The sequence below is a fragment of the Bufo bufo genome, chromosome 3 (genome assembly GCF_905171765.1).
Source record: "Bufo bufo chromosome 3, aBufBuf1.1, whole genome shotgun sequence".
In the NCBI taxonomy this organism is placed as follows: domain Eukaryota; kingdom Metazoa; phylum Chordata; class Amphibia; order Anura; family Bufonidae; genus Bufo; species Bufo bufo.
In genome coordinates, this window is record NC_053391.1 from 388,368,184 (window position 1) to 388,391,427 (window position 23,244).

Here is a 23,244-nt window from a genome sequence, read left to right on the forward strand (position 1 = left end):
GCCTAAAATTCGCTGCCCTTGAACATGTACCTGCCCCGGCACTAGGTAGAGATAGGGACCGCCTCCTTTTTCAAAAGGAGGCGGAGTGGATTATACGCACCGCTGCTATGGGTCCATTGGGACTAAACGATCGAAACGATCTTAGTGTTTGTCTATACAGATAGAGGACCACGCACACGATACAGGCACATTTTAGTTGTCAGGGAAAGTTATGTTTCTACCCTCCCTGTTTCTGTAGTAGGCGGGATGTATATGTTTTTAGCGTCCCTGGTTGCCGTGGCAATGTGGACGCATTTAAATGAGCGTATGGGTAGCGCAACTTTGTCAGAGGCCAGAAGAAGCGCAAAATGGCCGTCGCCAGCTGATCACTCAGCGTCCTACGCACTGTCCGCCCCAGCCCTCTGTAACTTCGACCTTCATTAATAATAAAAATGAATTTTACTGCAAAGTGGTGAGTGCCGCTATCATTTATTCCTTCTTCTTGGATTATTGTATGCTTTACTGTGGACCCTCAGATAGCAGAGCACCACTATACATTGCATCACCCGACTGGGTCTCACAGTTCATCATCCCGCACCTGTGTCCTGATACATTATTAGCAGTGCCGCCTCATATCTCTTCGTATGCTGTATGTATTATGTACTCTGACTGTCATCTTGGAAGTGATTATAATTACAAGTACTTGCTTCATTCACTTGAATGGCACAATTATTTGTAAATACACTGCGCCACTGCTGCAAGGAAGATGACGCGTAGTGTAATGAAGAGGAAGCAGCGTTCACATAGAGCGCCACCTCCTCTTCAAACAGCTGATTGGTAGGGGTGCCAGGTATTGCACACGCTCCGATTTGATAGAATAGGTCATCAATATAACAGCCCTGCACAACCCTTTAAGCTGCATTCACACAGTCAGTATTTGATCAGTGATTGTAAAAAAAAGTAGAGATGAGCGAAAACAGTCGATTCGCATAAAACTTCATTCTAATACTGTACGGAGCAGGAGCTCCGTACAGTATTAGAATGTATTAGCTCCGATAAGACGAATAAGCAATAACTTCATAAATTCGTTTGAACTGTAAAAAAAAAAACATTTCCCGAACTCTGGTTCGGTTCCAAGTGGTACCGTACAGTATTAGAATGAAGTTTTATGCGAATCGACTGTTTTCGCTCATCTCTACTTATGACCCACTCTGTTTTTTTACAGTATAAATCAATTTTTAAAGTTATTATGCGAAGTCTCACGAGACTTCGTGAAGTAATAACTTCGGCTCCTAGGAGCCAATACATTCTAATACTGGACAGGGCACTCGCTCCGTACAGTATTGAAACAAAGTTTTAAGCAAATCGACTTTGGATGTTTCATCCGAAGTAGATTCGCTTATCTCTAGCAGCTATCGACTATTTTTGTAATCGAGTATTCTATCGATTAATCCAACGATTAATCGAGTACTGTAATAAATTATTAAAAGAGCATTTTTCTTTATAAAAACTGATCAGCCCCCCGTGCCATCACCTGCCCCACCAGTGCCACCATCTGTCCTGTCCCCCCCCCCCCCCCCCAGTGCCACCACCTGTCTCCAGTGAAATAAATACTTACCTCTCCTGTCGGGGCCCTGCTCCACAGCTCATCCTCTTCTCTGCGCACTGCACTGTCGTCCTGACGTCACACAGCGTCAGGTCATTGTGCGCATAAGCGTGCACTATGTTCTGACGATGTGTCAGGAGGAAAGTGCAGTGCGTTGCGGGCAGGCGGGTGACCACGGAGTGGTGAGTAATAGCAAGTGCTTTAGTCACGCTCCGTGGTCACATGACACAAACAAATCCTCGATGCAAAAAATTTGCATCGAGGATTTTTTAGTGGCAAATTACACGATTCAATCGAGTAATCGCTTTAGCCCTATATGAGGAATTATGGGAGTACTGTTCAGTAGATCCGAGATCGGGCAGGAACCCACAGCATCATAAATCAATATAATGCAGTTACTGTAGTTTGTGTCACAGGAGCAGTGCTCAGCCTAGGAAATACTGCTCTCAGAGTGTGTTTTATGGACTATATACACTCGTGTGAAACTGGCCATATTCTGCCAAGCACTGGTCCAGCAAGTGCCCAGGAGGCGGTGCTTCACTGTGAGGCGCACTCTGCTCTCTGCAATGAGCTGCTTCACAGCCCTTCATCTCTACACAGAGTGACAGATTAAGAAGTCTCCTGACTGGATGCTACTGCTGTCACTCAAAGCAAAGGGAAAGGGGTTGTGATGCAGTTCCAAATGGAGAGCATTTCACAATGAAGCATTGCTCCAGTACTTTCAAGAGAAGCGCCAAGCAGGATAAAAGTTCATATACAACTACTCCTGATAACAAAAGCTTCACAAAAGGTATGTTTTTTCCTGGTCTGTTTGGACACCACCTTTGCATATATGCACATATATGAACCATATCACTACTGGCCAGAGCCCGGCTTTTTACGTCAGTCTTTTACTCCCCATTTTCTCTGGCTTTGCTGCCAGAAGATGCACCTTCTCATAAGTTAGGCGTACCTTCCGGCAGTCCATGCGCCTAGCAGAAAAACTAAACCAGCCCCTGGTTGGAGTAGTTTTTTGCCAATATTTTTTTAAATGTAAGTAAATATGTTGAGGCCTAGGTCCTGGCCAAAGCCTCTGGCACACCCCCGCCATACCCTTGACACTCCTATGTGTCAAATACAGTGCAAAAATGCCCCTGCGACAAAAAGTCAAAAAAAGCGGGTCGTACGACATTTTTACACCAAAAACATGTGTAAAAATGTTCGGAAATGACTAGGGATGAACGAAGTTGTGTTCTCAAGATCAGCGTACAAGGTTCAGGTTATCTAATAATTCCATTATGGATTCCGGGTACCACGGACCATAAGTTATGGTTTGTGGTATTGGAATCCATGACGGAATTCTTAGATAACCCGAACCTTGTACGCCGATCTTGAAACACAAGTTTGCTCATCCCTAGAAATAACCCTCAAGAACAAAGTTTTCAAGCATCAGGAAACATCAAAGAAGTTCCACTGTATTGTTCAATGGTGGCAACTTATACAGGGTGCAATATGTTATACAGTACTATCGCAGACATGCTGGGAGAGACAGTACGCCATATAGCACAGTGCTCACATTGTAATAATTGTCCCTATGTGAACATGGCGAAAATGAGAAAATCTTAGAACAAAATCATTGAACAAATAAAAAGTTGCTTTATTTGCAAGTACTTCCAGGTCTTGCACAACTCATGGTAACATGCTGTGGCAGTGAAATGTATTAGATTTTTTCTTAGTCTTCACCATATGTACTTCCTTACTCTTTTCAATAACACTATGAGCCAGTCTGCCAACAATCCATTCATTTCCGTCAACTGCACATTTACATAATCTGCTCACCTCAGAAGTTAGAAAAAAGAAAGAACCACTTACCTAATAAAAATTTGCAGCCTTCCCTGTATTGGTTGCACGTTCATTACAAGCCAGCGTTAAAGCCAAATTAGCTGAAACATTTTACCTTCTGCTTGTGCATTTAGAACTTGCTACAAGGTGGAAATCCACGCCTAAAATGAGAAAATAGATCCTCCCAACTGTTGAGAGTCTGGGAGCAGACAATCACGTGGTTCAATTATTCAGCAGCTAACAACATCCTGTTACCACTTGCACAGTGTGCATTAGTTAAAGGTACAGCAGCTGCAGGCACACAAGATGTCCAGGAGAGAAAGAGCCAGGCAGCGTAACTGAGATCTTCCTTAATCAATTTACAGCGCTGTCAATGAGCACAGCTAAAAATAATTCTCCTTACGTACAACAGTGAAGGCTTGAATTTTAAATACATTTTAGCATAAGAAAGCACACAAAAGGGCAGATATGCCAATATTTCCACAAAGTGCTATACATATTGTGGGGTTTGGATCTAAAAGACAGGATTAGCGGACGCAGTATAGAGGCAACAAGTTCTTTGGATCAAACAGTTCAATACTTCACTCACACTTTAGGCAAGTGACAAAACAAGCAGTCATATACAAGCAAAAAGTCACCTTGTGTTGGTGGAAATTCACACTATGCGGTAACTCTGCCCCTAAGAGTCCCTGAGCATAGCAGCACTAACCTGTTTTTACGCCAAACAGGTAGCAAGCCTTCATCCAGACACAAGGCTCCAAGATCCCAACACAGAGACCTCACTTCTGAGCCCAGCTGCCTATTTAAGGACAGCCAGGTGCTGCCAAAACCCGGACCGGCACTTAAAATCCGGTCCGGTATTTGACCTCACCTGGCTGTAAATCAGCCCAACAGCACATGCTGGGAGAAAAATACCTATTTTCCCAGACCAAACCTCTCACTGTGTCACATACCACCCCTTCCCCTTTGTTCAACCCTGAGGAGGTGAACACACGCTAGACAGTGTACCTGGGACAGGGCATCCACATTTCCCTGTAACCGGCCTGCCCTGTGTTCCACCTATAAGGGTCAGCCCCTAGAAACACCAAGTTACATTGCTAGTGATTAGGTTTCACACAGGCTGTGATGCCTTCCTCCAGCCACAAGAGGCCGCTGTGTAAGAGTGAAATGAAGTTGTTGGTTCTAGAGGATGTAGGAGAAGTGCAAGTTCCCGGGCTTAAAGATCTGGAGTGCGGTGTCCTTGCTGATGTGGGACAGATCAACAGAGACTGTGAAGTATGTCCGAGAGGAGTGATATCGTTCAATCCAGAGATCAGTTACAGGACGGGTTACTCCTGTCAGAGCTGAACTATGTGGATGCCTGTACCTGCAAGCTAGACAGAGAAAGGAAAAGACCGTGCTGAGACAAGCAAGCGACCGGATCAGGAGCCAGACTACCTCTGCCTCCACGTACCAGACCAAGACAAGCAACTATCTACAGCACTGAGTGTGCACCGGTGCTAATCTGTGATAGGTCATAGAGCAGGATACTTTAGTCAATGCATTGTAGAAACGTGCCCTGGGTAGCAGGGGCAGACAGGAAAATAGTAGAGGAGAGTAGCCTGTATTTTTATGTGCTTGCTGGTTGTGGTGCAATTTTTGGATGCAAAGTTCAGTTATCCTTTCTGTAAATTTATGTAAACTTGTTAACACTGTTCGTGTCATTTCTCGATTGCGCCCCTGGTGCATCGGCACAATACTGTTAATCCAATTTTCCGGCCGTTATATTTTGTTCTTTAACCCCTTAGGGACCCATGACGTACCGGCACGGTATGGTTCCAGAGTCCTTAAGGACCCATGACGTACCGGTACATCATCTATAGTTCCGATGACCGCGGCACCGGCGGGCGGTGATCAGAACACGGTGCCTGCTCAAATCATTGAGCATGCACCACGGCTAAATGCGCGGGGGGGGGGGGTCCTGCGGTTTGCGGCTTTTACCTGGTGCGGCGGCGGTGCCATCGGGTCCCCATAGGGCTGTGGGGGGGACCCGATGGCATGGAAGGCAGGGCGATTCCTTCCTTAGGCATCGCGCTGCCTTCCGGGGAAGAGCCTATGAGATCCAGCCCCCTGGATCTCACAGGCCTGAACCTGTATGAGTAATACACACAGTATTACTCATACAGCCAATGCATTCCAATACAGAAGTATTGGAATGCATTGTAAAGGATTAGACCCCCAAAAATTCAAGTCCCAAAGTGGGACAAAAAATAAAGTGAAAAAAAAGTTTATAAAATAAAGTTTCAAGTAAAATTAAACAAAAACATCCCCAAATAAAGTAAAAAAAATGGTAAAAAATAGGGGGTAAAAAATAAGTTTACATATTAGGTATCGCCGCGTCCGAATCGACTGGCTCTATAAACATATCACATGACCTAACCCCTCAGATGAACACCGTTAAAAAAAAAAAAAAAAAAACTGTGCTAAATAAACAATTTTTTGTCACCTTACATCACAAAAAGTGTAATAGCAAGCGATCAAAAAGTCATATGCACCCCAAAATAGTGCCAATCAGTCATCTCATCCCGCAAAACATGAGACCCTACCTAAGATAATCTCCCAAAAACTGAAAAAACTATGGCTCTCAGAATATAGAGACACTATAACATGTTTTTTTTTTGTTTCAATAATGATATTATTGTGTAAAACTTAAATAAAATAAAAAAGTATACATATTAGGTATCGCCGCATCCGTATCAACAGGCTCTATAAAAATATCACATGACCTAACCCCTCAGATGAACACCGTAAAAAAAAAAAAAAACTGTGCTAAATAAACCATTTTTTGTCACCTTACATCACAAAAAAGTATAAAAAGTTCCGTAGGCGGCACTCACCTGGTCAGTCTTGCAGTGAAAGCACAGATGGTGCTTGGAAGGGGCACCAGTTGCAAACTGTATAAAAATAAGACGGGATATCCAGCTTTCCAAAAAAGACGTTGTTCTTTATTCCAAAATGACACAGGATAAAAAACAATCCAACACAAAAAGTGTAATAGCAAGCGATCAAAAAGTCACACGCACCCTAAAATAGTGCCAATAAAACCATCATCTCATCCCGCAAAAATCATACCCTACCCAAGGTAATCGACTAAAAACTGAAAAAATTATTGCTCTCAGACTATGGAAACACTAAAACATGTTTTTTTTTGCTTCAAAAAAGAAATTGTGTAAAACTTACATAAATAAAAAAAAAGTATACATATTAGGTATCGCCGCATCCGTGACAACCTAGTCTATAAAAATATCACATGATCTAACCTGTCAGATGAATGTTGTAAATAACAAAAAATAAAAACGGTGCCAAAACAGCTATTTCTTGTTATCTTGCCCCACAAAAAGTGTAATATAGAGCAACCAAAAATCATATGTACCCTAAACTACAGGGTGGGCCATTTATATGGATACACCTTAATAAAATGGGAATGGTTGGTGATATTAACTTCCTGTTTGTGGCACATTAGTATATGTGAGGGGGGGAACTTTTCAAGATGGGTGGTGACCATGGCAGCCATTTTGAAGTCTGCCATTTTGAATCCAACTTTTGTTTTTTCGATAGGAAGAGGGTCATGTGACACATCAAACTTATTGGGAATTTCACAAGAAAAACAATGGTGTGCTTGGTTTTAACGTAACTTTATTCTTTCATGAGTTATTTACAAGTTTCTGACCACTTATAAAATGTGTTCAATGTGCTGCCCATTGTGTTGGATCGTAAAATGCAACCCTCTTCTCCCACTCTTCACACACTGATAGCAACACCGCAGGAGAAATGCTAGCACAGGCTTCCAGTATCCGTAGTTTCAGGTGCTGCACATCTCGTATCTTCACAGCATAGACAATTGCCTTCAGATGACCCCAAAGATAAAAGTCTAAAAAGGGTCAGATCGGGAGACCTTGGGGGCCATTCAACTGGCCCACGACGACCAATCCACTTTCCAGGAAACTGTTCATCTAGGAATGCTCGGACCTGACACCCATAATGTGGTGGTGCACTATCTTGCTGGAAAAACTCAGGGAACGTGCCAGCTTCAGTGCATAAAGAGGGAAACACATCATCATGTAGCAATTTCGCATATCCAGTGGCCTTGAGGTTTCCATTGATGAAGAATGGCCCCACTATCTTTGTACCCCATATACCACACCATACCATCAATTTTTTTGTTCCAACAGTCTTGGAGGGATCTATCCAATGTGGGTTAGTGTCAGACCAATAGTGGTGGTTTTGTTTGTTAACTTCACCATTCACATAAAAGTTTGCCTCATCAGTGAACAAAATCTTCTGCGTAAACTGAGGGTCCTGTTCCAATTTTTGTTTTGCCCATTCTGCAAATTCAGTGCGCCGATCTGGGTCATCCTCGTTGAGATGCTGCAGTAGCTGGAGTTTGTAAGGGTGCCATTTGTGAGTAGCTAATATCCGCAAAAGGGATGTTCGACTAATGCCACTCTCCAGTGACATGCGGCGAGTGCTACGCTGTGGGCTCTTGCTGAATGAAGCTAGGACAGCCACTGATGTTTCTTCATTAGAGACAGATTTCATTCGTCCACATTTTGGCAAATCCAACACTGAACCAGTTTCACAAAACTTAGCAAGCAGTTTGCTAACTGTAGCATAGGAGATGGGTGGTCTCGTAGGGTGTCTTGCATTGAAATCTGCTGCAATGACCCGGTTACTGCGTTCACCAGACATCAACACAATTTCTATTCGCTCCTCACGTGTTAACCTCAGCGACATGTCAATGGCTGTAAACAAAGAGAAACTTGTAAAATACTCATGAAAGAATAAAGTTACGTTAAAACCAAGCACACCATTGTTTTTCGTGTGAAATTCCCAATAAGTTTGATGTGTCACATGACCCTCTTCCTATTGAAAAAACAAAAGTTGGATTCAAAATGGCCAACTTCAAAATGGCCACCATGGTCACCACCCATCTTGAAAAGTTTCCCCCCTCACATATACTAATGTGCCACAAACAGGAAGTTAATATCACTAACCATTCCCATTTTATTAAGGTGTATCCATATAAATGTAGTACCAACAATACTGCCACCCTATCCCGTAGTTTCTAAAATGGGGCCACTTTCTTGGAGTTTCTACTCTAGGGGTGCATCAGGGGGGCTTCAATTGGGACATGGTGTCAAAAAAAACCAGTCCAGCAAAATCTGCCTTCCAAAAACTGTATTCCTTTCCTTCTGCACCCTGCCGTGTGCCCGTACAGCTGTTTACGACCACATATCTGGTGTTTCTGTAAACTGCAGAATCAGGGCCATAAATATAGAGTTTTGTTTGGCTGTTAACCCTTGCTTTGTTACTGGGAAAAATCTATTAAAATTGAAAATTTGCCCAAAAATTTAAATTCTGAAATTTCATCTCCATTTGCCAATAACTCTTGTGGAACATTTAAAGGGTTAACGACGTTTGTAAAATCAGTTTTGAATATCTTGAGGGGTGTAGTTTCTTAGATGGGGTCACTTTTATGGAGTTTCTACTCTAGGGGTGCATCAGGGGGGCTTTAAATGGGACATGGTGTAAAAAAAAAAAAAAACTGTCCAGCAAATTCTGCCTTCCAAAAACCGTATGTCATTCCTTTCCTTCTGCGCCCTGCCGTGTGCCCGTACAGTAGTTTACGACCACATATGGGGTGTTTCTGTAAACTACAGAATCAGGGCCATAAATATTACGTTTGGTTTGTTAACCCTTGCTTTGTAACTGGAAAAAATTATTAAAATGGAAAAATCGGCCAAAAAGTGAAATTTTGAAATTGTATCTCTATTTTCCATTAATTCTTGTGGAACACCTAAAGGCCCCTTTCAAACGGGCGAGTATTCCGCGCGGATGCAATGCGTGAGTTGAACGCATTGCACCCGCACTGAATACCGACCCATTCATTTCTATGGGTCTGTTCACATGAGCAGTGATTTTTCACGCATCACTTGTGCGTTTCGTGAAAATCGCAGCATGCTCTATATTCTGCATTTTTCACGCAACGCAGGCTGTTAACCCTTGCTTTGTAACTGGAAAAAAATTATTAAAATGGAAAATCTGCCAAAAAAGTGAAATTTTGAAATTGTATCTCTATTTTCAATTAATTCTTGTGGAACACCTAAAGGGTTAACAAAGTTTGTAAAATCAGTTTTGAATACTTTGAGGAGTGTAGTTTCTAGAATGGGGTCATTTTTGGGTGGTTTCTATTATGTAAGCTTCACAAAGTGACTTCAGACCTGAACTGGTCCTTAAAAAGTTGTTTTTTGAAAATTTCGGAGAAATTTCAAGATTTACTTCTAAACTTCTAAGCCTGGTAACATCCCCAAAAAATAAAATATAATTCCCAAAATGATCCTAACATGAAGTAGATATATGGGAAATGTAAAGTAATAACTATTTTTGTAGGTATTTATATGTATTATAGAAGTAGAGAAATTGAAACTTTTTGGCAAATTTGGTATTTTTTTTATAAATAAAAATGATTTTGTTTTACTTCATTTTACCAGTGTCATGAAGTACAATGTAGTAACATAGTAACATATTACATAAGGCCGAAAAAAGACATTTGTCCATCCAGTTCGGCCTGTTATCCTGCAAGTTGATCCAGAGGAAGGCAAAAAAAAACGGAGGTAGAAGCCAATTTTCCCCACTTTAGGGGAATAAAAAAATTCCTTCCCGACTCCAATCAGGCAATCAGAATAACTCCCTGGACCAGCTCTCTAGTAGCTATAGCCTGTAATATTATTACTCTCCAGAAATACATCCAGGCCCCTCTTGAATTCCTTTATTGTACTCACCATCACCACCTCCTCAGGCAGAGAGTTCCATAGTCTCACTGTTCTTACCGTAAAGAATGCTTTTCTATGTTTGTGTACAAACCTTCTTTCCTCCAGACGCAGAGGATGTCCCCTCGTCACAGTCACAGTCCTGGGGATAAATAAATGATGGGATAGATCTCTGTACTGACCCCTGATATATTTATACATAGTAATTAGATCTCCCCTCAGTCGTTTTTTTTCTAAAGTGAATAACCCTAATTTTGATAATCTTTCAGGGTACTGTAGTTGCCCCATTCCAGTTATTACTTTAGTTGCCCTCCTCTGGACCTTCTCCAGCTCTGCTATGTCTGCCTTGTTTACAGCCCAGAACTGTACACAGTACTCTATGTGTGGTCTGACTAGCGATTTGTAAAGTGGTAGGACTATGTTCTTATCACGGGCATCTATGCCCCTTCTGATGCAACCCATTATCTTATTGACCTTGGCAGCAGCTGCCTAACACTGTTTTTTGCAGCTTAGTTTGCTGTTTATTAAAATTCCTAGATCCTTTTCCATGTCAGTGTTACCGAGTGTTTTATCATTTAGTATGTACGGGTGACTTGCATTATTCCTTTCCATGTGCATAACCTTAAGCAAGCCTTCTACAAGATCATTAATAAATACACTGCTCAAAAAAATAAAGGGAACACAACAACACAATGTAACTCCAAGTCAATCACACTTCTGTGAATCAAACTGTCCACTTAGGAAGCAACACTGAGTGACAATCAATTTCACATGCTGTTATGCAAATAGGATAGACAACAGGTGGAAATTATAGGCAATTAGCAAGACACCCCCAATAAAGGAGTGGTTCTGCAGGTGGTGTCCACAGACCACTTCTCAGTTCCTATGCTTCCTGGCTGATGTTTTGGACACTTTTGAATGCTGGCGGTGCTTTCACTCTAGTGGTAGCATGAGACAGAGTCTACAACCCACACAAGTGGCTCAGGTAGTGCAGCTTATCCAGGATGGCACATCAATGCGAGCTGTGTCAAGAAGGTTTGCTGTGTCTGTCAGCGTAGTGTCCAGAGCATGGAGACGCTACCAGGAGACAGGCCAGTACATAAGGAGACGTGGAGGAGGCCGTAGGAGGGCAACAACCCAGCAGCAGGACCGCTACCTCCGCCTTTGTGCAAGGAGGAACAGGAGGAACACTGCCAGAGCCCTGCAAAATGAACTATAGCAGGCCACAAATGTGCATGTGTCTGCTCGAACGGTCTGAAACAGACTCCATGAGGGTTTTATGAGGGCCCGACGTCCACAGGTGGGGGTTGTGCTTACAGCCCAACACCGTGCAGGACGTTTGGCATTTGCCAGAGAACACCAAGATTGGCAAATTCGCCACTGGTGCCCTGTGCTCTTCACAGATGAAAGCAGGTTCACACTGAGCACGTGACAGACGTGACAGAGTCTGGAGACGCCGTGGAGAACGTTCTGCTGCCTGCAGCATGACCGGTTTGGCATTGGGTCAGTAATGGTGTGGGGTGGCATTTCTTTGGAGGGCCGCACAGCCCTCCATGTGCTCGCCAGAGGTAGCCTGACTGCCATTAGGTACCGAGATGAGATCCTCAGACCCCTTGTGAGACCATATGCTGGTGCGGTTGGCCCTGGGTTCCTCCTAATGCAAGACAATGCTAGACCTCATGTGCCTGGAGTGTGTCAGCAGTTCCTGCAAGACGAAGGCATTGATGCTATGGACTGGCCCGCCCGTTCCCCAGACCTGAATCCAATTGAGCACATCTGGGACATCATGTCTCGCTCTTTCCACCAACGTCACGTTGCACCACAGACTGTCCAGGAGTTGGCAGATGCTTTAGTCCAGGTCTGGGAGGAGATCCCTCAGGAGACCGTCCGCCACCTCATCAGGACCAAGCACAGGCATTGTAGGGAGGTCATACAGGCACATGGAGGCCATACATACTACTGAGCCTCATTTTGACTTGTTTTAAGGACATTACATCAAAGTTGGATTAGCCTGTAGTGTGTTTTTCCACTTTAATTTTGAGTGTGACTCCAAATCCAGACCTCCATGGGTTGAAAAATTTGATTTCCATTTTTTTATTTTTGTGTGATTTTGTTGTCAGCACATTCAACTATGTAAAGAACAAAGTATTTCAGAAGAATATTTAATTAACTCAGATCTAGGATGTGTTATTTTTGTGTTCCCTTTATTTTTTTGAGCAGTGTATATTGACGAAGAAACAATCTCAAATTGGCCTGGATAAGTCAAAGCGTTTTAAAGTTATCACCACATAAAGTGACACTGGTCAGATTTGCAAAAAATGGCCTAGTCCTGAAGGTGAAAATGAGCCCGGTCCTTAAGGGGTTAAAGTCAGTTTATAACATGGTTATAAGTGAAAATAATAGCATTCTTAATACAGAATGCTTACTAAAAAGTGGCTTGAGGGGTTAAAAAAAATATATATTTACTCACCTCATCCACTTGTTCGCGCAGCCGACATGTCTTCCTTCTTCTTTCAGGACCTGCCAAAGGACCTTTGATGACGTTCTTCATTCAGCAGGACCTGCGCTGACGTCACAGCGCTCACCACGTGGTAAGCGCGATTACGTCAAAGGTCCTTTGGCAGGTCCTGAAAGAAGAAGAAGAAAGAAGAAGATGCCGACTGCGCGAACAAGTGGATGAGGCAAGTTAATTGTTTTGAATTTTTTAACCCCTCATGCCCCATTTTAGTAAGCATTCTGTATTAAGAATGCAATTTTTTTCCCTTATAAAATAATAGAATCTACAGAACACCTAACCCAAACTTCAATGAAGAAGTCTGGGTACCACAATGCATTGCACTCGCGCAGAAAAATCTGAGCAACGCAATGCAATCGCAGTCAAAACGACTGAAATTGCATATGCACTCGCACAATTTTCCCTGATTGCAGACGCAATGCATCCGGACCTAATCCGGACTTGCTCGTCTGCAAGGGGCCTTAAATGGCAGAATTGTGCATCAGTCCTAAGTGAGTAAATGATCGCATGAAAAGGAATTTATACACAACCTTAGGCCACTTGCACACATTGTGGAATACAAAGCGCAGCATATTACACAAATCTCATGTACACTTTGCAGATTTTCTTTTTGCAAAAATTGACCTGCTGCATGGATTTTAAATCAAATAGCATGTCAATTCTGTTTCCGGTTTTAGCTGCAGATTTCACCCTTTTCTATGGAAGGGTGGTGTCATGGACGTTTTCGCGACAAGTGGCGGGAGATCTGTGAGACTGGCAACACATGGTTTGATCTGACAGATTTTCCCTGTGGATCAATAGGCGTCTGTGTTGTTTCTGGTATGGGCACACCTCTTGCCTCAGGTGTTGCTAATGTGGTCATTTAACCTTCCTTATTTATAGTTGCTTCTCCCACTATGCCGTGCGGTTTATAGCTTCAGTTTCAGTTGTGGATTGCTGGTGTGTGGATCTCAGTGGAGTTCCTGGTGTTTCCATAGCTCATTTGAAGTTAAGTCTTTCCTTTCCCTTTTTGTGTTTTGTTTGGGTTCTGTGTGTTGCTTTTCCATATTGTGTGTACTGAGCCTGAAGACTCCTGTTCGTCCTTCCATTTGGAGGAAAATGTAGTCTCGTCCCTGTCATTAGTACCAGGGTCCTATAGGTCTAGATAGGGCCCTAGGTATTCCTTTGTATGAACACACCTACCTCTGGGGTCTGTTCATACTGGTAGTCATTATGAAACCTACACAAAGGCCTCTCTGTCAAACTAGACAGCTACAATTACCACTTGTACAATATCCAGAATAGACTAAAACAAGCAAGTGGAAGTAATGTATCAAAAATATCGTTTATTATAAAATATAAAGTATGGGGAAACAACAGGATGGTATACAGTATACAGAAAAGCAAAGGGCCATGCAACACCAATCCATGCACCTATCGATCTGTGCAAGATAAGACACAGAGTAGTACAGCCAATAAACCGGGGCATTAGCTCTGGGACAACCGGAATGGCACAAAAGTGATCGCCACAATGGGGCTATGTGCAAGATTGCAGAAAATCGTGTCTGGTTGACCATGAGCTATCCCACACATCCCACAATACATAGGCAACAACACTGACCAATATGACAGTAAACCCTCAATTGGAGTAACTATCTAGATATCAAAAAAAAATTGGCGAGATAAACCTGAAGATACAGGACCCACCATGGATATACACTCACCTAAATAATTATTAGGAACACCTGTTCTATTTCTCATTAATGCAATTCTCTAGTCAACCAATCACATGGCAGTTGCTTCAATGCATTCAGGGGGGTGCTCCTGGTCAAGACAATCTCCTGAACTCCAAACTGAATGTCAGAATGGGAAAGAAAGGTGATTTAAGCAATTTTGAGCGTGGCATGGTTGTTGGTACCAGACGGGCCGGTCTGAGTATTTCACAATCTGCTCAGTTATTGGGATTTTCACGCACAACCATTTCTAGGGTTTACAAAGAATGGTGTGAAAAGGGAAAAACATCCAGTATGCGGCAGTCCTGTGGGCAAAAATGCCTTGTGGATGCTAGAGGTCATGTTTACAACCGAGGTATGCAGCAAAGCATTTGTGAAGCCACAACACGCACAACCTTGAGGCGGATGGGCTACAACAGCAGAAGACCCCACCGGGTACCACTCATCTCCACTACAAATAGGAAAAAGAGGCTACAATTTGCACGAGCTCACCAAAATTGGACTGTTGAAGACTGGAAAAATGTTGCCTGGTCTGATGAGTCTCGATTTCTGTTGAGACATTCGAATGGTAGAGTCCGAATTTGGCGTAAACAGAATGAGAACATGTATCCATCATGCCTTGTTACCACTGTGCAGGCTGGTGGTGGTGGTGTAATGGTGTCGGGGAGTTTTTCTGGGCACACTTTAGGCCCCTTAGTGCCATTTGGGCATCGTTAAAATGCCACGGGCTACCTGAGCATTGTTTCTGACCATGTCCTTCCCTTCATGACCACCATGTATCCATCCTCTGATGGCTACTTCCAGCAGGATAATGCACCATGTCACAAAGCTCGAATCATTTCAAATTGGTTTCTTGAACATGACAATGAGTTCACTGTACTAAAATGGCCCCCACAGTCACCAGATCTCAACCCAATAGAGCATCTTTGGGATGTGGTGGAACGGGAGCTTCGTGCCCTGGATGTGCATCCCTCAAATCTCCATCAACTGCAAGATGCTATCCTATAAATATGGGCCAACATTTCTAAAGAATGCTATCAGCACCTTGTGGAATCAATGCCACGTAGAATTAAGGCAGTTCTGAAGGCAAAAGGGGGTCCAACACCATATTAGTATGGTGTTCCTAATAATTCTTTAGGTGAGTGTATATGGAAGTGCCGTATGGGGATGCCAGGCTGTACTAAGCGCAGGACGTACCTGAAGACATGGTGAGTGGATGGATAACAGACCCTGACGAAGCCGCTGAGGTGAAACGCGCATTCAGGTCTCGCGCTCAGGGTCTGTTATCCATCCACTCACCATGTCTTCAGGTACGTCCTGCGCTTAGTACAGCCTGGCATCCCCATACGGCACTTCCATATATATCCATGGTGGGTCCTGTATCTTCAGGTTTATCTCGCCAATTTTTTTTTTTTATATCTAGATAGTTACTCCAATTGAGGGTTTACTGTCATATTGGTCAGTGTTGTTGCCTATATATTGTGGGATAGCTCATGGTCAACCAGACACGATTTTCTGCAATCTTGCACATAGCCCCATTGTGGCGATCACTTTTGTGCCATTCCGGTTGTCCCAGAGCTAATGCCCCAGTTTATTGGCTGTACTACTCTGTGTCTTATCTTGCACAGATCGATACATACTGGTAGTCAGTCAGGATCTTGGCTAGGGTTTTACTAGGAGGCGTCCTTCTTCCTTCCCTAGTTCTCAGGCCCGATTCCCTGTTCCCCCTTTCCCTCTTATGCTCGGTGTGGTGTATCCCTCCCACACCGAAGCATGACAGGTGGGATCTATGGCAAATCCGCACCAAAAACCGCAATTAGACATTGCAGATTTTGGTGCAGGTATGCTGTGGAAACACACATAAATCCGCACAGAAATTCATGCAGGTCTTATGTGCATTCTCCCGCACCCATGTACAGGAAGCCTTAGGGTGCTGCTGACACATGTTCCAGCTTTTTGATGCAGTTTTTTAAGCCAAAATCAGGTGTGGATCATAAGAGGAGAGAGAGTATTAAGGACAGATACAACTTCTCTTTTCCAAAACTGCATCAAAAAACCTGAACGTGTGTCAGCACCCTTAGAATCAAAATGCTTGCCTATCATTAGCTTTAAATCACTAAATGTGATAGTGTCATTAATGGCCTAAATGATCATCTACTCATCTAAATCCACCATTGAGTGAAACTGTTTGCCAAAAGTCCAGGCAAACAGAAAGTTAGAGCCAGGACAGGAAGTAGAATACATTATGTGACAAAAAATTACTGTGCATCCAGAAAACCATCCAAATGTTTTTCATAAAAGAAATGACAAAGAAAATTCACATATAGGCTTATAATATATGGTAAAAAAAAATTGATGGTAATGTTTCTAAGGTGTATTCTCATGTGATGGCAGTGTGCTGCACAGTCAAAAACTTTGTTACAAACCGCACCCATATTTGCAGCAAATTGTCACAGTACAGTATTGCAATGTTTTAACTGTGCTATTTTAAGAGCATGTTTCCACACGGCAAAAGTCCACTGCTATTTTGCTGCAGCAGGCCTGAACAGAATCCTCAGTGACAATATGAGCACCAAATCGTGCTGATTTTTCTGTGGATTTCCTGTAGATTTCACCCTTTGCATTGCAAACTGTGAAATCCATGGCTGATATCTGCAATATAAATAGACATACCACAAATCTAAAATCTGCACTGCATGTCATGTTATGTGCCAATTCCAGCCAGAGTGTGGATGAGATTTTTTACAATGTCATGCACTTTGCTGCTACTTTTGCATGCAGCGAATCTGCAATATTTACATCACATAATATAACCTTACATATAAATCATGTTAATAACACATGGCCAACAAAGCTAGTTACTCCGCTAGCAGTATGCTAATAAACCAGATGATACAACAGGATTCACAGCACGCCTGAATGAGATTTACCGTAAGCCTAAAAGGAAAATCAGCAGGTGCCAAACACAACATCAAAATACACAAAGAACTTGGCAGCCACAAGACTTAACAGTAAGCAGTACTGAACAAATATGAATAGCACCATACACCCCGCTTATAATTAAATGCTAAAACGTACTGAAAATACTAAATAGTGTACAGTATTTTGTACGACTGGTTAATGTATGTATCGTTAGTCTTAATACAAACAAAAACATACATACAGGAACATCATCCCTAATCTGGCTACACCTCAACTGGATATATTAGTATCTGAGCCATAAAGCCAAATTGCATCAGGCTGACAATGCACATTATATACTGTATGTGTCAGCCAAACCCACTGATTTGGACAGAACCAGCCAACCAGCTAATTTATATGTGGGCCTCCTGACTGCCCACCCCCCCCCCCCCCGCCTCCTTAACCCCTTAAGGACACGGCCATATTTCACCTTAAGGACCAGGCCATTTTTTGCAAATCTGACCAGTGTCACTTTATGTGTAAATAACTTTAAAACACTTTTACTTATCCAGGCCATTCTGAGATTGTTTTTTCGTCACATATTGTACTTCATGACACTGGTAAAATGGAGTAAAAAAAAAATACAAAATTTACCAAAAATTTGGAAAAATTTGCAAAATTTCCACATTTCTATTTCTCTACTTTTATAATGGATAGTAATACCGCCAAAAATAGTTATTACTTTACATTCCCCATATGTCTACTTCATGTTTGGATCATTTTGGGAATGCCATTTTATTTTTTAGGGACGTTACAAGGCTTAGACGTTTAGAAGCAAATCTTGAAATTTTTCAGAAAATTTATAAAACCCACTTTTTCAGGACCAGTTCAGGTCTGAAGTCACTTTGTGAGGCTTACATAATAGAAACCACGCAAAAATGAACCCATTTTACAAACTACACCCTTAAGGTATTCAAAACTGATTTTACAAACGTCGTTAACCCTTTAGGTGTTCCACAAGAATTAATGGAAAATAGAGATAACATTTCAAAATTTCACTTTTTTGGCAGATTTTCCATTTGAATACATTTTTTCCAGTTAAAAAACAAGAGTTAACAGCCAAACAAAACTCTATATTTATGGCCCTGATTCTTTAGTTTACAGAAACACCCCATATGTGGTCGTAAACTGCTGTACAGGCACACGGCAGGGCGCAGAAGGAAAGCAGATTTTGCTGGACTGTTTTTTTGACACCATGTCCCAATTGAAGCCCCCCTGATGCACCCCTAGAGTAGAAACTCCAAAAAAGTGACCCCATTTTGGAAAGTACGGGATAGGGTGACCGTAATGTTGGGACTATTTTAGGGTACATATGATTCTTGGTTACTCTATATTACACTTTTTGTGAGGCAAGGTAACAAGAAATAGCTGTTTTGGCACAGTTTTTATTTTTTGTTATTTACAACATTCATCTGAAAGGTTAGATTATGTGGTATTTTTATAGAGCAGGTTGTCAGGGACGCAACAATACCAAATATGACAACTTATTTTGTTATTTGTTTCAGTTTTACATAACAAAGCATTTAAAAAAAAAAAAAAAAAAGATTCTTTAGTGTCTCCACATTCTGAAAGCCATAGCTTTATTTATTTTTTGGGCGACTGTCTTGTGTAGGGGCTCATTTTTTTCGGGATGAGATGATGGTTTGATATGCACTATTTTAGGGTGCGTATGACTTTTTGATCGCTTGCTATTACACTTTTTGTGATGTAAGGTGACAAAAAATGGCTTTTTTACATTTTTTTTTTTTTTTTTTTTTACTGTATTCACCTGAGGGATTAGGTCATGTGATATTTTTATAGAGCAGGTTATTACGAGCGTGGCAATACATAATTTAAAAAAAGTAGACATATTGGATATCGCCGCGTCCGTAAGAACCTGCTCTATAAATATTACCTAACCCCTCAGGTGAACACCGTAAAAAAAAAAAAGTGTAAAAGCCATTTTTTGTCACCTTACATCACAAAAAGTGTAATGGCAAGCGATCAAAAAGTCATACGTACCGTAAAATACAGGGAGTGCAGAATTATTAGGCAAATGAGTATTTTGACCACATCATCCTCTTTATGCATGTTGTCTTACTCCAAGCTGTATAGGCTCGAAAGCCTACTACCAATTAAGCATATTAGGTGATGTGCATCTCTGTAATGAGAAGGGGTGTGGTCTAATGACATCAACACCCTATATTAGGTGTGCATAATTATTAGGCAACTTTGGCAAAATGAGTCAAAAGAAGGACTTGACAGGCTCAGAAAAGTCAAAAATAGTGAGATATCTTGCAGAGGGATGCAGCACTCTTAAAATTGCAAAGCTTCTGAAGCGTGATCATCGAACAATCAAGCGTTTCATTCAAAATAGTCAACAGGGTCGCAAGAAGCGTGTGGAAAAACCAAGGCGCAAAATAACTGACCATGAACTGAGAAAAGTCAAGCGTGCAGCTGCCAAGATGCCACTTGCCACCAGTTTGGCCATATTTCAGAGCTGCAACATCACTGGAGTGCCCAAAAGCACAAGGTGTGCAATACTCAGAGACATGGCCAAGGTAAGAAAGGCTGAAAGACGACCACCACTGAACAAGACACACAAGCTGAAACGTCAAGACTGGGCCAAGAAATATCTCAAGACTGATTTTTCTAAGGTTTTATGGACTGATGAAATGAGAGTGAGTCTTGATGGGCCAGATGGATGGGCCCGTGGCTGGATTGGTAAAGGGCAGAGAGCTCCAGTCTGACTCAGACGCCAGCAAGGTGGAGGTGGAGTACTGGTTTGGGCTGGTATCATCAAAGATGAGCTTGTGGGGCCTTTTCGGGTTGAGGATGGAGTCAAGCTCAACTCCCAGTCCTACTGCCAGTTTCTGGAAGACACCTTCTTCAAGCAGTGGTACAGGAAGAAGTCTGCATCCTTCAAGAAAAACATGATTTTCATGCAGGACAATGCTCCATCACACGCGTCCAAGTACTCCACAGCGTGGCTGGCAAGAAAGGGTATAAAAGAAGAAAATCTAATGACATGGCCTCCTTGTTCACCTGATCTGAACCCCATTGAGAATCTGTGGTCCATCATCAAATGTGAGATTTACAAGGAGGGAAAACAGTACACCTCTCTGAACAGTGTCTGGGAGGCTGTGGTTGCTGCTGCACGCAATGTTGATGGTGAACAGATCAAAACACTGACAGAATCCATGGATGGCAGGCTTTTGAGTGTCCTTGCAAAGAAAGGTGGCTATATTGGTCACTGATTTGTTTTTGTTTTGTTTTTGAATGTCAGAAATGTATATTTGTGAATGTTGAGATGTTATATTGGTTTCACTGGTAAAAATAAATAATTGAAATGGGTATATATTTGTTTTTTGTTAAGTTGCCTAATAATTATGCACAGTAATAGTCACCTGCACACACAGATATCCCCCTAAAATAGCTAAAACTAAAAACAAACTAAAAACTACTTCCAAAAATATTCAGCTTTGATATTAATGAGTTTTTTGGGTTCATTGAGAACATGGTTGTTGTTCAAAAATAAAATTAATCCTCAAAAACACAACTTGCCTCATAATTCTGCACTCCCTGTAGTGCCAATCAAACAGTCATCTCATCCGCAAAAATCATAACCTACCCAAGATAATCGCCCAAAAACTGAAAAAACTATGGCTCTCAGATTATGGAGACACTAAAACATGATTTTTTTGTTTCAAAAATGAAATCATTGTGTAAAACTTGCATAAATAAAATAAAGTAGACATATTAGGTAATTTTTACACAATTTTTTCATTTTTGAAACAAAAATAAATAAATCATGTTTTAGTGTCTCCATAGTCTGAGAGCCATAGTTATTTCAGTTTTTGGGCGATTATCTTGGGTAGTGTATAGAGTTGAGCGAACACCTGGATGTTCGGGTTCGACGAGTTCGGCCGAACTTTCGAAAAATGTTCGGGTTCGGGATCCGAACTCGACCCGAACTTCATCCCGAACCCGAACCCCATAGAAGTCAATGGGGACCCGAACTTTTGGGCACTAAAAAGGCTGTAAAACACACCCGGAAAGGGCTAGAGGGCTGCAAAAGGCAGCAAAATGTAGTTAAATCCCCTGCAAACAAATGTAGATAGGGAAATGATGAGTTAACATAAAATAAATAAAAATTAAACAATATTAATTGGAGTGAGGTCCCATAGCACAGAATCAGGCTTCAAGTCACCCACCAATGGAGAAGGTCACTTACTATTATTTTGACCACAGCACCCAGACAAAGGAGAGAGGTCCCACAGCAGAGAACCAGGCATCATATCACCCACCACAGGAGTAGGCCACCATTTAGTTACTTTGACCCCTACACCCAGACGGAGGAGAGAGGTTACACAGCAGAGAATCAGGCATTTAGATCACCCACCACAGGAGTAGGCCACCATTAAATCAGACCCCGGCAACCATGTCAGATGGCACAAGCATAAGCTTTATATCAATCAGCACAGGGGAAGGCGACTTTGACAGACTTTGACCCCTACACCCGGACGGAGGAGAGAGGTTTCAAAGCAGAGAATCAGGCATTTAGATCACCCACCACAGGAGTAGGCCCCAATTTAATGGGACCCCGGCAACCATGTCAGATGGCACAACCATCAGCTTCATATCAATCAGCACAGGAGAAGGCGACTTTGAAAGACTTTGACCCCTACACCCAGACGGAGGAGAGAGGTTTCACAGCAGAGAATCAGGCATTTAGATCACCCACCACAGGAGTAGGCCCCCATTGAATCAGACCCTGGCAACCATGTCAGATGGCACAACCATCAGCTTTATATCAATCAGCACAGGAGAAGGCGACTTTGAAAGACTTTGACCCCTACACCCAGATGGAGGAGAGAGGTTTCACAGCAGAGAATCAGGCATCATATCAACCACCACAGGAGAAGCCACCATTTAGTTACTTTGACCCCTGCACCCAGGAAGAGGAGAGAGGCCCCACAGCACATATTCTGGCATCATATCAGCCACCACAGGAGAAGCCACCATTGAGTTACTTTGACCCCCGCACCCAGGAAGAGGAGAGAGGCACCACAGCACATATTCTGGCATCATATCAGCCACCACAGGAGAAGCCACCATTGAGTTACTTTGACCCCCGCACCCAGGAAGAGGAGAGAGGCACCACAGCACATATTCTGGCATCATATCAGCCACCACAGGAGAAGCCACCATTGAGTTACTTTGACCCCTGCACCCAGGAAGAGGAGAGAGGCCCCACAGCACATATTCTGGCATCATATCAGCCACCACAGGAGAAGCCACCATTTAGTTACTTTGACCCCTTCACCCAAACAGAGGAGAGAGGTTCCACATCAGAGAATCAGGCATCATATCAACCACCACAGGAGTAGGCCACAATTTAATGGGACCCCGGCAACCATGTCAGATGGCACAACCATCAGCTTTATATCAATCAGCACAGGAGAAGGCGACTTTGAAAGACTTTGACCCCTACACCCAGACGGAGGAGAGAGGTTTCACAGCAGAGAATCAGGCATTTAGATCACCCACCACAGGAGTAGGCCCCCATTGAATCAGACCCTGGCAACCATGTCAGATGGCACAACCATCAGCTTTATATCAATCAGCACAGGAGAAGGCGACTTTGAAAGACTTTGACCCCTACACCCAGATGGAGGAGAGAGGTTTCACAGCAGAGAATCAGGCATCATATCAACCACCACAGGAGAAGCCACCATTTAGTTACTTTGACCCCTGCACCCAGGAAGAGGAGAGAGGCACCACAGCACATATTCTGGCATCATATCAGCCACCACAGGAGAAGCCACCATTGAGTTACTTTGACCCCCGCACCCAGGAAGA

The 23,244-nt window shown here is 42.6% G+C and overlaps 1 protein-coding gene across 3 annotated transcripts in view; it reads right to left on the minus strand.

The window, feature by feature from the left end:
• Positions 1-23,244, minus strand: part of RPH3AL (rabphilin 3A like (without C2 domains)) — a 403,454-nt gene that overhangs the window by 284,581 nt on the left and 95,629 nt on the right. The window contains exon 1 of one of the 3 annotated variants that reach the window (XM_040424765.1): positions 3,452-3,603. The exons of 1 other annotated variant lie outside the window; for it this stretch is intronic. The gene's annotated coding sequence lies outside the window, so the exon portion shown is untranslated. Of the gene's footprint in view, positions 1-3,436; positions 3,604-23,244 lie in introns of those variants that run through there. One more of the 3 variants, XM_040424763.1, reaches the window with a different exon arrangement.